General features: G+C 33.2%; 1 long non-coding RNA gene across 3 annotated transcripts; it reads left to right on the top strand.

Moving 5' to 3' along the window:
* The first annotated feature begins 10428 nt into the window (after positions 1-10428).
* Positions 10429-13028, top strand: LOC107926623 (uncharacterized). Of its 3 annotated transcripts, none has more exons than XR_005930292.1 (7): positions 10429-11062; positions 11187-11273; positions 11385-11443; positions 11542-11602; positions 11711-11788; positions 11883-12042; positions 12133-13024. It is a non-coding gene; the product is annotated as an uncharacterized lncRNA (long non-coding RNA). The 3 variants fall into 3 exon arrangements; XR_005930294.1 differs by having other exon boundaries at positions 10458-10844; positions 10967-11062; positions 11422-11602; positions 12133-13028; XR_005930293.1 differs by having other exon boundaries at positions 10458-11062; positions 11422-11443; positions 12133-13025.
* Positions 13029-13663: the final 635 nt, after the last annotated feature.

Consider the following 13663-nt stretch of genomic DNA (forward strand, 5'->3'; position numbering starts at 1 on the left):
AATCATAGGTACGGGTGTACCCCGGAAGCAATCCATTTGCCCATGCAGAGGTAAAGACCTCACGAAAGCATAGTTTCTTACTCCCAGTTGGAGGGTGTGACCACAGCGGTTATGCAATGAAATGCAGTATTATTCAAAAAGCCCGAACCATAACAACCATACAAACAAATGCAATCAAAAGAAACATGATTTTTAAAACAAATTTTCAATTTTTGACAAAAGGACGATAAATAATCAATTTTATGGCTTGACTCTCTTGTTCGATCCCCAGTGGAGTCGCCAAGCTGTCGAAACCAACTTTCAAATTTGATTTTTTTTTTAAAATGGGAATCGATTTTTTTGAAAAAACAAAAATGTGGAGTCGCCACCAATCTTTTTTGTTTAGGTGTGATCGGATCACCTAGAAATTTGGTTATTTTAATAAAGTATTTCTTTTTACTAAAAAAACGATTTTGGTCTTACGAAAATATGAGAAAACGGGTTCAGGAGTCAGTTACTCATGAGGAAGGATTAGCACCCTCACTACGCCCAAAATTGGTACCAAATCGATTAAATACTGTCCTTATGTCTAAGATTTAAAAATGCTTTTTGAAATGTAGTTCCTTTTATAAACATTTGAATAGCCCAAGTTGGTCGTTAAAATTCTCTTGTTTCAAAGGAATACAGCATCACATCCAACACGATAGGAGACGATCCTTTATACCCTCGAAAACACGATAAATTTCGACTTCCAAAAGTTTATATGTCGAAAACTGCAAAAGGATGCCCAATTATTTAGTCCAACGAAAAAATCAAAACCCAGCACAGTAGGGCACGATTCCTCGTATTTCTAGACATCGGATATTGCCTTATTTTAGAATTTAGAGAACATGAGTGAAATTCTAAAGGAATATTCGATTATTTTGAGCAAACAGGAAATCGCAACCCAGCACGATAGGGCACGATTCTCCGAATTGCCAAACATCGAGTATTAACTTCGTTTTGAAGAGTTTTTAAAGACATGAGTAAAATTCCAAAGGAATATTCGATTGTTTTGAACAAACGGGAAATCGCAACCCAGCACGATAGAGCACGATTCCCGAATTGCCAAACATCGAGTATTGCCTTCGTTTTAGTGAATTTTTTTAAAAGAATAATTATAAAAATAGCTTAAAACACGTTAATGCAACTTGAAATAAAATGAAATTTATCTTAGAGATTTGGACCTTACAAAACCAAATTTCATAAACCAAGTGGAAAACAATGATATGGAATAATATACTCACATGAGATACGATCAATTAACAAACTAATAATTAAGTATAACTAACCTAAAAAATATAACCCGATTACGATCATGCATGGGAAGTAATTGATATAATAATACAATGACGAAAATAATAATATAACAATACAACACAACCAAAACAATACACACAATAATATGCCACAATAATATACATAGCATGATATGATATAATAATTATAAACTATATATAATGGACTTGAAAACATACTTTTACATATAAGGAAAACTATAAGTGTAAATGCATGGATTTAATAATACATATAGATTAAACATAGACATCAATAAATATATACATATAGTAATAATTTAAAAGATGTATTATGTAGGATTATGTAATATAATATAAGAATAAATTTAAAGGAAATTATATGTATAAAATAATATAAGATTAATAATATGCATGAAATAAAAATAATTTTATTATAAAGTGTAGATATATGTATAATAGCGTATGTAAAAAAAACATTACAAATTTTAAAAATGAAATAAAATCATTAAAATAATTTATAAATGTAAAAAAAAAAGGTAAACAAGGATAAAAATGTTGAATGTGTCTTAAAAAATGATAATGAACCATGAAATGAAAAAATAAAAAAGGGAGACTCAATTAAAATAGAATTAAAATAAAAGGGACCCATTATAAATGAAATAAACTGCTAAAATAACAAAGGGGACCAGCGTGTAACACGTGTGAATGCGCAGGGGCCAAATCTGGAAATAATCCAGACCCCAAAACGCAGCGCTGAAGGTCGGACCAAAGTGCAAATGCGCGCAAATTACGGGGAAAATTTAAAAGAAAAAGAAATGCGAATATAAGCTGATTTGAATACGGTGCGAAAGGGGAGGGACTTATATCGCAAATAACCCTTCACCGCAGAGACACGCGGGTCCTGAGGGTTATGAATCGGATCGGGTTTGGTTAAGCTATACGACGCTGTTTTTGGAGCCACTGAATTAGGCTCAAAACGACGCCGTATTTGGTCCTTTAAAAGGGCTAAAATCTGATGATTCGGCCACACAAACCCTAGCTTCCCCTTTCTTCAGCCGAACTAAGCCAAACCCCTTGGCCATGGCCCTATCGCAACCTACAACAAACGCCTTCGTCCCTCACCGACGATTTACAACCTCGTGATTCCTCCTCCACTTTCGACTTCAACGAGGCAAGGAAGAATCAATGGCGGATTCATAAGGTAAGGTCCCGTTTTCCCTTTTTTTTGTTTTTAAAAAAAATGAGAAAGAAAAACGAAAGAAGCAGATCGAAAGAAAAAAAATGCAATAGATCCAGAGACTCAAACAGAAATCACATTTCTTTGCTTTTTTCTATTTGATTGTGTTTCGTATGCGTATTTCAAAATGTGCATTTATTTCGTAACCCTTACAAAGATTAAAAAATCTTGGCTTTATAGCCGAAAAGAAAGAAAGAAAATAAATATACAATATTTGTTCTTTATTTGTATTTGCTGCTGCGTTTTTTTTATTTGCAGGTACGGGGTATGCGTTGGCGTACAGAGGCGTGGGCGTGGCGTGGCTGCTGAAGCGCTGGAGCGTACGGCGCTGGGGGCTGGGGTTTGGCTGCGGCGCAAGAGGCAGAAACCTTAGGGTTTCGGTTTAAAATATTTTGGGCCATGTGGGCCGATGCAATTTTGGACTAGGTTTAGTATTAGTTTTGGGCTGATGGGGTTGGGTCTTTAATTATGTAATTTGGACTTTTATACTTTGGGACTTTTTATTTATTATTTTGTATTTTGGTTCTTCTTCGGGCCCGAGCGAAAATGGCCCATTACAATTACTAGAGCTATTTAATCACATTTCACAATTTTTCACTTAATTCAATTTAGTCCTTTTTACCCGATTGACTACCAAAACCTTAAAATTTCTTGACGAAACTTTAATTCTAACTTATTAACACTCCATAAATATTTCTAAAAATTATGGCTCGATTTATGAATTTGAGGTCTCGATACCTCATTTTTATCTCATTTAATCCACAAATTTCTTTTAATTCATAATTTCACTAATTAAAAATTATTTCTAAAACCACACTTAGCATTTACTTACTAATATCTAAACTCACATGTCAGATTTAGTGATCTCGAATCACTGTTCCGATATCACTGAAATTTGGGCCATTACAACTCTCCCCCTTTAGGAAATTTTGTCCTGAAAACAATTGCGGATACTATGATCTCGTAGATTCTTCCGTCTCCTAGGTTGCCTCCTCCAATCCATGTCGATGCGATAACACTTTTACTATGGTACTCATTTATTCTGTAGCTCTTTAACTTTCCGAGCTAATATTTTCACTGGTTCCTCCGAATAAGTCATATCTGATTGTAGCTCTATCTCAGTATGAGGAATCACATGTGAAGGGTCTGATCTATACCGTCTCAACATAGATACATGAAATACATTATGAATTTTCTCAAGTTTTGGAGGCAAGGCCAATCTATAAGCTACTGGACCAATCTTCTCAATGATCTCATACGGTCCAATAAATCGTGGACTAAGCTTTCCTTTTCTACCAAATTGTAGAATTTTCTTCCACGGAGAAACTTTCAAGAACACACGATCACCCACATTGAACTCTATATCTCTTCTTTTCAAATCTGCATAGGACTTCTGACGGTCAGAAGTAGCTTTCAAACTTTCTCGAATAATTCGAACTTTCTCTTTAGTTTCCCGAATTAAATTCACCCCTACTAATTTTGATTCACTTAATTCGGACCAATACAATGGGGTTTTACATTTCCTTCCATACAGAGCTTCAAACGGTGCCATTTTGATACTAGCTTGATAACTATTATTATAAGCAAATTCAGCTAAAGGTAAATACCTTTCCTAGCTACCACTGAACTCGAGTATACAACACCTCAACATATCTTCCAAAATCTGAATCACTCGTTCTGATTGCCCGTCAGTCTGAGAATGAAAAGCTGTACTAAATTTTAACTTAATACCTAAAGCTTTCTGTAGTTTACCCCAAAACCTCGAAGTAAACCTCGGATCTCGATCTGAAATAATTGATGTCGGCACCCCATGTAATCTCACAATTTCTGACACATATAATTCCGCTAATTTTTCAAGCGAAAAATCTGTTCTGACCAAAATAAAGTGCGCTGACTTAGTTAATCTGTCCACTACCACCCAAATTGAATCTTTCTTCTTCGGAGTCACAGGCAACCCAGATACAAAATCCATAGTCATATGCTCCTACTTTCATTTTGGAATGATTACAGGTTGTAACAAACCCGTGGGTACTTGATGTTCTGCTTTTACCTGTTGACAAATCAAGCATTTCGCTACAAATTCACAAATTTCTTGTTTCATTCCTAGCCACCAATACATTTTCTTCAAATCATAATACATCTTTGTACTGCCCGACTGAATCGAGTACATGCTACTATGAGCCTCTGATAAGATATCATTCTTCAACTCAGGCTTATTCGGAACACAAATTTTATTGCGATAGTATAACATACCACCATTATCAATAGCGTACTCTAAGTTCATATTGTCTTGAACCATTTTTCGTTTCAGCACCAACTTCGGATCTTTATCTTGCAACTCTGGAATTCGTTGAAAGAATACTGGTTTTGCCTTTAATTCGGCTAACACAAAACCATCTTCATTAACAGACAAGTGAGCATTTAACGCTCGAAGAGAAAATAATGACGATTTCCAACTAAGTGCATCTGCTACTATATTTGCCTTACTCGGATGATAATCGATGACAAGACCGTAATCTTTCAATAGCTCTAACCATCGCCTCTGTCTCAAGTTCAGCTCTTTCTGCGACATTAAATATTTCAAACTTTTATGGTCTATATACACATAACATTTCTCCCCATATAGGTAGTGTCTCCAAATTTTTAGAGCAAATACTATAGAGCTAGCTCAAGATCATGTGTAGGGTAGTTTCTCTCATCTGGTTTCAATTGCCGAGAAGCATATGCTACAACTTTTCCTGACTGTATTAGTACACAACCTAAACCATTCAAAGAGGCATCACTATATACTACATACGGCACACCTGATTCAGGCTGAGTCAACACTGGGGCCTCTGTCAACCTTTTTTTTAACTGATCAAAACTTCGTTGGCATTCTTCTGACCATACAAATTCAACATACTTTTGTAGTAACTGGGTCATCGACGAAGCAATCATTGAAAAATCCTTCACAAATCGACGGTAGTAACTAGCTAACCCAAGAAAACTTCGCACTTCCGTAACATTCTTTGGAGTTTTCCAATTAATCATTGCTGACACATTGTTCGGGTCTACTCGTATACCATCAACTGACACAATGTGACCCAAGAATCCCTCTTCATGAAGCCAAAATTCACATTTGCTGAATTTTGCATATAACTGTTTTCCCTCAAAATTCGCAGTACAATTCTCAAGTGTTGAGCATGCTCAGATTCTGCCCTTAAATAGATCAGTATATCGTCAATAAACAAAACCACAAGTCTATCTAGGTAGGACTGAAAAATTCGATTCATTAAATCCATAAAAGCAGCAGGAGCATTTGTCAAACCAAATGGCATAACTAAAAACTAATAATGACCATACCGAGTTCTAAAAGCTGTTTTCGGTACATCACATTCCTTTACCTTTAACTGATAATACCCAGATCTGAGATCTATTTTCGAAAACACCGCAGCATCTTTAAGCTGATCGAATAAATCATCAATACGAGGCAAAGGATATTTATTTTTAATCGTTACCTTATTCAACTGTCTATAATCTATACACAGCCTCAATGAACCGTCCTTCTTTTTCACAAATAAGACATGTGCACCCCATGGCGACATACTCGGTCTGATAAACCCTTTGTCCAACAACTCTTGCAACTGTGTCTTCAATTATTTTAATTCAGCTGGAGCCATTCTATACGGTGTCATTGATATAGGAGCTGTTCCCGGAAGCACATCTATCACAAACTCAACCTCTCTATCGGGTGGTAAACCTGGTAATTCTTTAGGAAATACATCCATGAATTCATTCACAACAGATAATTGCTCTAACTTTTATTCAGAACTTCGAGTATCAAAAATATAGGCTAAATAAGCCTCATTTCCTTTACACAACAATTTTCGAGCAGAAATAGATGAAATCATTCTAACAGTATCATCCAAATTTCCAGACTCAACCAAAATAATATCTCCTGTCTGACATTTCAAACTAATTTTTTTTCTCGACAATTCACTACCGCATCATGTTTCATTAACCAATCCATTCTCAAGATAATGTCAAATTCCCAAAAGGGTAGCAACATCAAATTAGCGAGGAAATCACGGCCCTTAACTTTCAGTGGACAGTTATGGCATATTAAATTAACTACCACATTTTGACCTAACGGATTTGTAAATTGTACATCATAATCAGTAGGCTCAACAAATAAATTATTTTCGGATGTTATGATAGTACAAATATATGAATGAGTAGATCCAGGGTCTATTAAAGCATACACAGGAACATCATAAAGATAGAAAGTACCAGCAATTACATCCGGAGCTGTCACTTCTTCTCTTGCTCGAATGGCATAAGTACGAGCAGGAGCCCTAACTTCTGATTGACTAGTAGTATCTTTCATACCTGAACGAGTAGCCCCTGTAACACTGCTCTAACCAGAGCGTCTTCCTTTTTGAGGAGGAGTTTTTTGTTTCTCTTTCTGTTATACTTCTTCTACTTGTAATTGGGGACAATCACGAATAAAGTGATCTGTGGCCCCACATTTATAACAAGCCCCTAACTTACTTCTACATTCACCGGGGTGACTTCTTCCACAATGTTGGCACTTAGGCCTTTGGGTATTTTGTACACTACCCACACTAACAGCAGGTCTGTCAGATACCTTATAATCAGATTGTCTTGGTCTACTCTTTCCCAATCTTTCCGATGCTGAAGTGGCTCGACTAAATTCCTCTTTAGATTTCTTCACTGGTAAAGCTGAAAATGACTTAGATGCACTTCTTTTGAAAGATTCTTTACTTCTTCTATCTCGTTGCATCTTTCTATTATATACTTCTTCATGTTTTTGAGTACGATCTGATAAAACAACAAATTCCCGTATCTTAGTGCTCCCTATCATCATTCTAATCTCATCATTAAGCCCTTATTCGAATCTGATACACATTTCTTCCTCAGTGGGTACGATATCTCGAGCATATTTACTCAAATAAACAAATTCTCTTTCATATTCAGCCTGTGTGGCCTGCCCATGGGCAGATTCTGACTTTTCCACACGGCCTAGGCACACGTCCATGTGATTTGGCCATGTGAAAACATAATTTTTGACCATTTTAAACTATTTTCACATACTAAACACACCCTATTCATGCCCAAAACATTTACTTGTATATCTTAATCAAATAACATTCTTTTTATCCTTTTCTTGTACCTAAATACAATTATACACTAATAGAATCCAACCAATCAATTATTTCAAGCCAAAACATGTATATTTCATTTTCCAATCACAAAACATCACATTCAACATAGTTTGCATACTTAATTATTCATACAATTACATTACTAAATCAAATCCTATATATGCCATATAAATCAAAAATTTGTTCAAAAAAATCTACCGGAGTAAATCTGGATAGTGTGATCCTTGTTGTAGATCCGATCCTCTATATGTATATAAGTCAATCTACAAAACAAATAATATACACAAGTAAGCTTATAGAAGCTTAGTAAGCTCATAGGCATAATTTCACAAATCTTACCAAATATTGTACACAATCATATATTTATTAGCTTATCTAATTCATCCTGCAAATCACAATTTCATTAATAAACTCGTTTGAATAATTTCCATGTTGCTATTCACGAACTTAATTCTTTTGGGCCCATTTCTTATTTATTTCCATTGTCAAATTAGGGAACAATAATGGAATTGAGTGCTTCATTATCACATTGCCATAGTAAACTATAGACTTTCACATTGTCACACATCACACACCGAAGCCATAGCCCTGCCATGGTCTTGCACGGATCACATATCATACCGATGTCATATTCCAGATATGATCTTATACGGAATCACATTATCACATTACACCGATGCCATAGCCTAGCTATGGTCTTATACAGGAGTATGAATCACATTGTACCGATGCCATAGCCCGGCTATAGTCTTATAAGGAAGTATATATATCACATCTTTTCCGTCAATTCATTATGGTCATAAAATGAAAGCACTCAAACCATTGTTCCAACTAATTTGTTCTTTTAGTTAATACAATTTGATAATGTTCATCTACAATAAAATATTTTAACAATCATAAGATTTTCATATCAAACATTGAACTTTGCCATATGAACTTACCTGGGCTAATTTGCAAAAGTCGTAGAAATTCAGGGACTATTCTTGAATTTTCACTTTTCCATGATTCACTTCGTTTTTTTGATCTGTAATTATAAAATCATTTCTTCATTAGCATATATTTCAATTCCATTCTATTTCACAATTTATAACCTTAATTTTCAAAATTACACAATTACCCCAAACTTTTCAATTTTTACAATTTAGTCATTATTCAATTTATTCATCAATCAAACTAATTCCTTTCAAATATCATTTTATCTAAACACTACAAACTACTTCACAGCCTTTGACATTCCAAGCTTCAACACAAAACTCTAATTCTAACAACTTTCACAATTAGGTTCTAAAATAAATTTCTATGCAAATCTCTTCATAAAATCATCATATAATAATCATAAAATTTCAGCACTTACTCATGGTAACTTTTTAAAATATTCATAAAAGCAAAAACTATTGAATTAGATATTAGGACCTAGTTGCAAAAGTCTCAATCACAAAAATCATAAGAAATAATCAAGAATTGAGCTTACATGCAATAGAAATATGAGAGACCAGATTAAAAGAACCCTTCAATGGTTTTTTTGCTGGAGAAGATGAAGAAAATTGAAGAAAACTCTATATTTTTACCTAATATATCATATTTTACAATTTAATATTTACCCAATTCCAATTTTCCCCCTTGTTCACACTTGATTTTTATTTTCCAGCACACGCCTATCGTCCAGCCCAATAATAGGTGTTTAATTGCCTATTTAGTCCTCCTTTAATAATTACTAGAGCTATTTAATCACATTTTACAATTTTGCACTTAATTCAATTTAGCCCTTTTTACCCGATTGACTACCGAAACCTTAAAATTTCTTGACGAAACTTTAATTCTAACTTATTAACACTCCATAAATATTTCTAAAAATATTTATGGCTCGGTTTATGAATTTGAGGTCTCGATACCTCATTTTTATCTCATTTAATCTACAAATTTCTTTTAATTCATAATTTCACTAATTAAAAATTATTTTTAAAACCACACTTAGCATTTACTTACTAATATCTAAACTCACACGTTGGATTTAGTGATCTCGAATCACTGTTCTGATATCACTGAAATTTGGGTCGTTACAAGTATTTTTTAATTTATATATTAAATAATTTCTTATATAATTGTAAAAGAGATAATTTTAATTTTAATATATTAAAATTATTATTATAGTTTAAATTATTCAAGAGATAATAAATAAACTTTATATATATTAAATGGTTTAGGATTTAAGGTTCAGTTAAGATTTGTTAAATGATGAAATTTTATACAATCAATTAATGCTTTTATTTTTAAAAATAATTAATCTAAACCATTTGATATATTTAAATATTAGATTTAAAAAAATTGATAAATAAATAAAAAAAGTAACCGATTGATATGAATATCTAACTATCTATTTTGGATAGGACCAAATTATAACAAATAAAAATGAAATACAAAAACTAAAATTATTAAAATACTCTAATAAAATGGAGATTAGATTGAAAAAGAATAATATAAAATCATGATTAACGTCTCAATCTTTAATAGAAATTTGACATGTGAGAGATTAATCGCTTACATTGGATAATTCTAACTTAATAATTAATTATTGCCATTTAATTATTTATTTTCTTATTAAAATATACAATACTTATTTTGAGAGTACTTGATTTTTTTTATAAAAATCTAATTTATAAAAAATAGTAATAATAAATATTTTATAAAATAACTTAACTAATAACTTTTAGCAAATAAAATAAAAGAATTTTTAGCAGATCAAAACAGTTTCATTTTATTCAAAATAAAATAATTTTTTACTGCGTTTTTATGAAAGGTAAGCAATAAAAAATGCCTCCGCCACCACCGTCTTCATCATCATAGTTCCCCTACTTTTGCTACTTTAAGCTCCTCTTCTTCTCAACCACCCTCATCAACAGCAGTAACTCCTCCTCCTCCTACTTCAGCTTATACAAGTTGACGATAAAAAAAACAAAAGATTTTGAATTCTTACTGAGCAAGCTAAAATGGGAGTTCATGGTCTATTGGAACTGCTAGCTCCCGTCGGCCGCCGCGTGTCCATCGAAACCCTAGCCAGAAAGAAACTCGCCATCATTAAGATATCGATATTCTGAAATTTCTATTATCATTACCTGTCATATACATGGGCTAATTTACATTATTTAGAGCTCAAAAGCAACATAGGTAAAGAGTACACTGAATGGCTTTGGTATGGAACTTATTAACATGTAACTAATGTTCTGTTGGTAGATTTTAATGATATTTGATTAGATTTTGATAATGTGTTGGTTTGTTTTCTTTATAAGATAAGGGTTCCATATCCATTGCAATGGGGAAGACCAAGTTTCCACGCTGGTGATGCTGTTTCAGTCATAGCTGCCTCTTTTGTTGCTCTCATTGAGGTGTGACTTCTGGGATGTTAGTCTTCATATATTTATCATCTGCAAATATATGTGTTTCAATGAAAATTTTATATATATGAAATTCCCTTTATTGATTTTCATTTCTTTTTCATTCCTTTGGCAGTCTACTGGTAAATTTATTGCAGCATCGAGATATGCAAGTGCCACTCCTATTCCGCCTTCCGTACATAGTCGCGGTGTCGGTTGGCTGGTACATATAAAATGATCTTAATCTCTTCACCTTATGCATTTCCTAAGATTGTGTGATCTCCATTTTACTAGTTCCAAATTCTAATAAGTTCTTGAATTTTGTAAACTCCAGGAAGTAGCCATTTTGCTGAATGGTTTATTTGGTACAGGAACTGCCTCCACTGCTTCAGTGTAACTCACATTTACTTTGCTGCAATGATGATGTCTATATGTCCATCTTTAGTACGCAACATTGATATCTCATCTAATTCAACTTTGCTGCAATTTAGTGAAAATGCCGGTCTTTTGGGATTAACAAGAGTTAGAAGGCGGAGAGTCGTTCAAATATCGGTATTGTTCATGCTTTTCCTTTCTGTATTCGGTACGGTACATTGGTATTGCATATAAATAAATTCTATTGGGAGCTCATATATTCATAGTGTGAATGCTTATGAACAGGAAAATTTGGTGCTATTTTGGCTTCAATACCATTACCAATTGTTGCTGCTCTGTACTGTCCCCTCTTTGCCTATGTTGGTATGCATCTTTTATGTTGGTATAATGTAAACTCTTTAAACAATATAATGTGAGTTGACTTGGGTTTTTTTTCAAACACCATGATTGAGCACAGCTTCAGCTGGTCTCGGTCTCCTTCAGTTTTGCAACCTAAACAGCTTCAGAACCAAGTTTATACTGGGATTTTCTCTCTTCATAGGCCTTCCAATATCTCAATATTTCAATGAGTATCGACTAGTTTCTGGTATGGTCCAGTTCATACTCAATCTACATGGGTGAGTGTCTATTTGATTTGCATTTTTTTCCCCTACAGTCTTATCATTATACATTGAAAGCAACCTGATTTTTTCTTATTGGTTACACAGTTCAACAATGTCATGCAAACAATATTTTCATCACCGGCAACTGTGGCAATCATGGTGGCTTTCTTCTTGGATTGCACCCATAGTTACTGGCACGACTCAATCAGGCGAGATAATGGCAGCCATTGGTGGGAAAAGTTCAGGAGCTTCAATGCAGATACCAGGACTGAAAACTTCTACTCCTTGCCTGCTAATCTTAATAGGTTCTTCCCTTCTTTCTAGAACTCCATTTCTTTCATGGATGAAGAACATAAACATTAGTGATAAAAACAGTGACCAATTCTGAAATTTTCTTAACATCTTATTTAGTATAGTGTTTGAGCTTTGGACAACAATTGGCTAAGCTTTATGGTTAAAATCTATAATTGAGAAACATCAAGTATCCAATTGTAGTTAAGCTTGGTTGGTGCTTTTTGAGTGGAATTACATGCATTAATTGAAGTTTTGTGGATGGATTGCTGTCAATGTAGTTTAAGTATCATAGAGTATCCTGTACTAGGAGTCAATTGTATTTTGCTTTTTTTATTTAAAAATTTGATAAATTAGTCCTTGTACATCATATCAAAGAGCAAACTTGACAGCAAAAGAGAAGCGGTTGGTGTTCTTCTTCTTTTTTATGTGCCTTAGTTCTCCTTTATGCTATATAAGACATTTCTATATAATGTTAAACAACAGTAGTGCAGCATGTTTCTATTCTGCTTTTTTCAAATTAATACTATTGTTCCTTGTTAAACAATTGAATAGTTTAGACAATCATTAGAAAGAATGCCTATTTGTGACACATGGAAGAGCTATGATTGAGATTGTTTGTTAGTATGGTTCAACATGCTACTAAAGCTGCACATAATTGTTTGTTATATTTTTCTGAGCCTTAATGGCTATATATATTTTTTATTTTTAGCATCTCTGTTGTTTACCAAGTTTGTTGGTTTATCTAATCATTTGATTTTACATCCTTTAGATATTGAAGGTGTAGCAGAGGATTCAATCTCTTCAAGTTGGAAAAGCCAAGGCTTAGCACTTCTTCAAGTGGAATGTTATTTAATGTTGCATTCCATGGTCGTTTATCTTAGTTGGAACTTGAATTTGGTGTTATTAAAATAGGGTTTTCTAGCTACTGTGTATTTGCTTCTTTAACCATGATTGTTAATTACTACATGTTTTGTAGCTTCTTTTATAATTGGCCGAGTTAATATAGATCAGATGAGCTATGAGGTAGATTGCTCATTTATTTAAACATAATATTTAAATCATAAATTTAAATTCATTAATTTTTATATTTAGTTTTAAAGTTAAATTTTTAATAGAAAATTTAATTTAATTAATATTTTTATCCTTAAAAAGTATATAGTTTAAAGTTTAAATTAAAAAAATAAAACATAATATAATATTTATCATAGAAATAAATATTATTTAATTAAAATATTTTTTAAAGGTTATGTTCTTTAGTGGCGTTTGTGGGAAAAAAGCCGCTAAAGGCCTGTTTTACAGTGGTTTTTTTGGGAAAAGCGTCGCTAAAGGTTTGTTCTATAGC

This window comes from Gossypium hirsutum, chromosome A07 (genome assembly GCF_007990345.1).
Source record: "Gossypium hirsutum isolate 1008001.06 chromosome A07, Gossypium_hirsutum_v2.1, whole genome shotgun sequence".
In the NCBI taxonomy this organism is placed as follows: domain Eukaryota; kingdom Viridiplantae; phylum Streptophyta; class Magnoliopsida; order Malvales; family Malvaceae; genus Gossypium; species Gossypium hirsutum.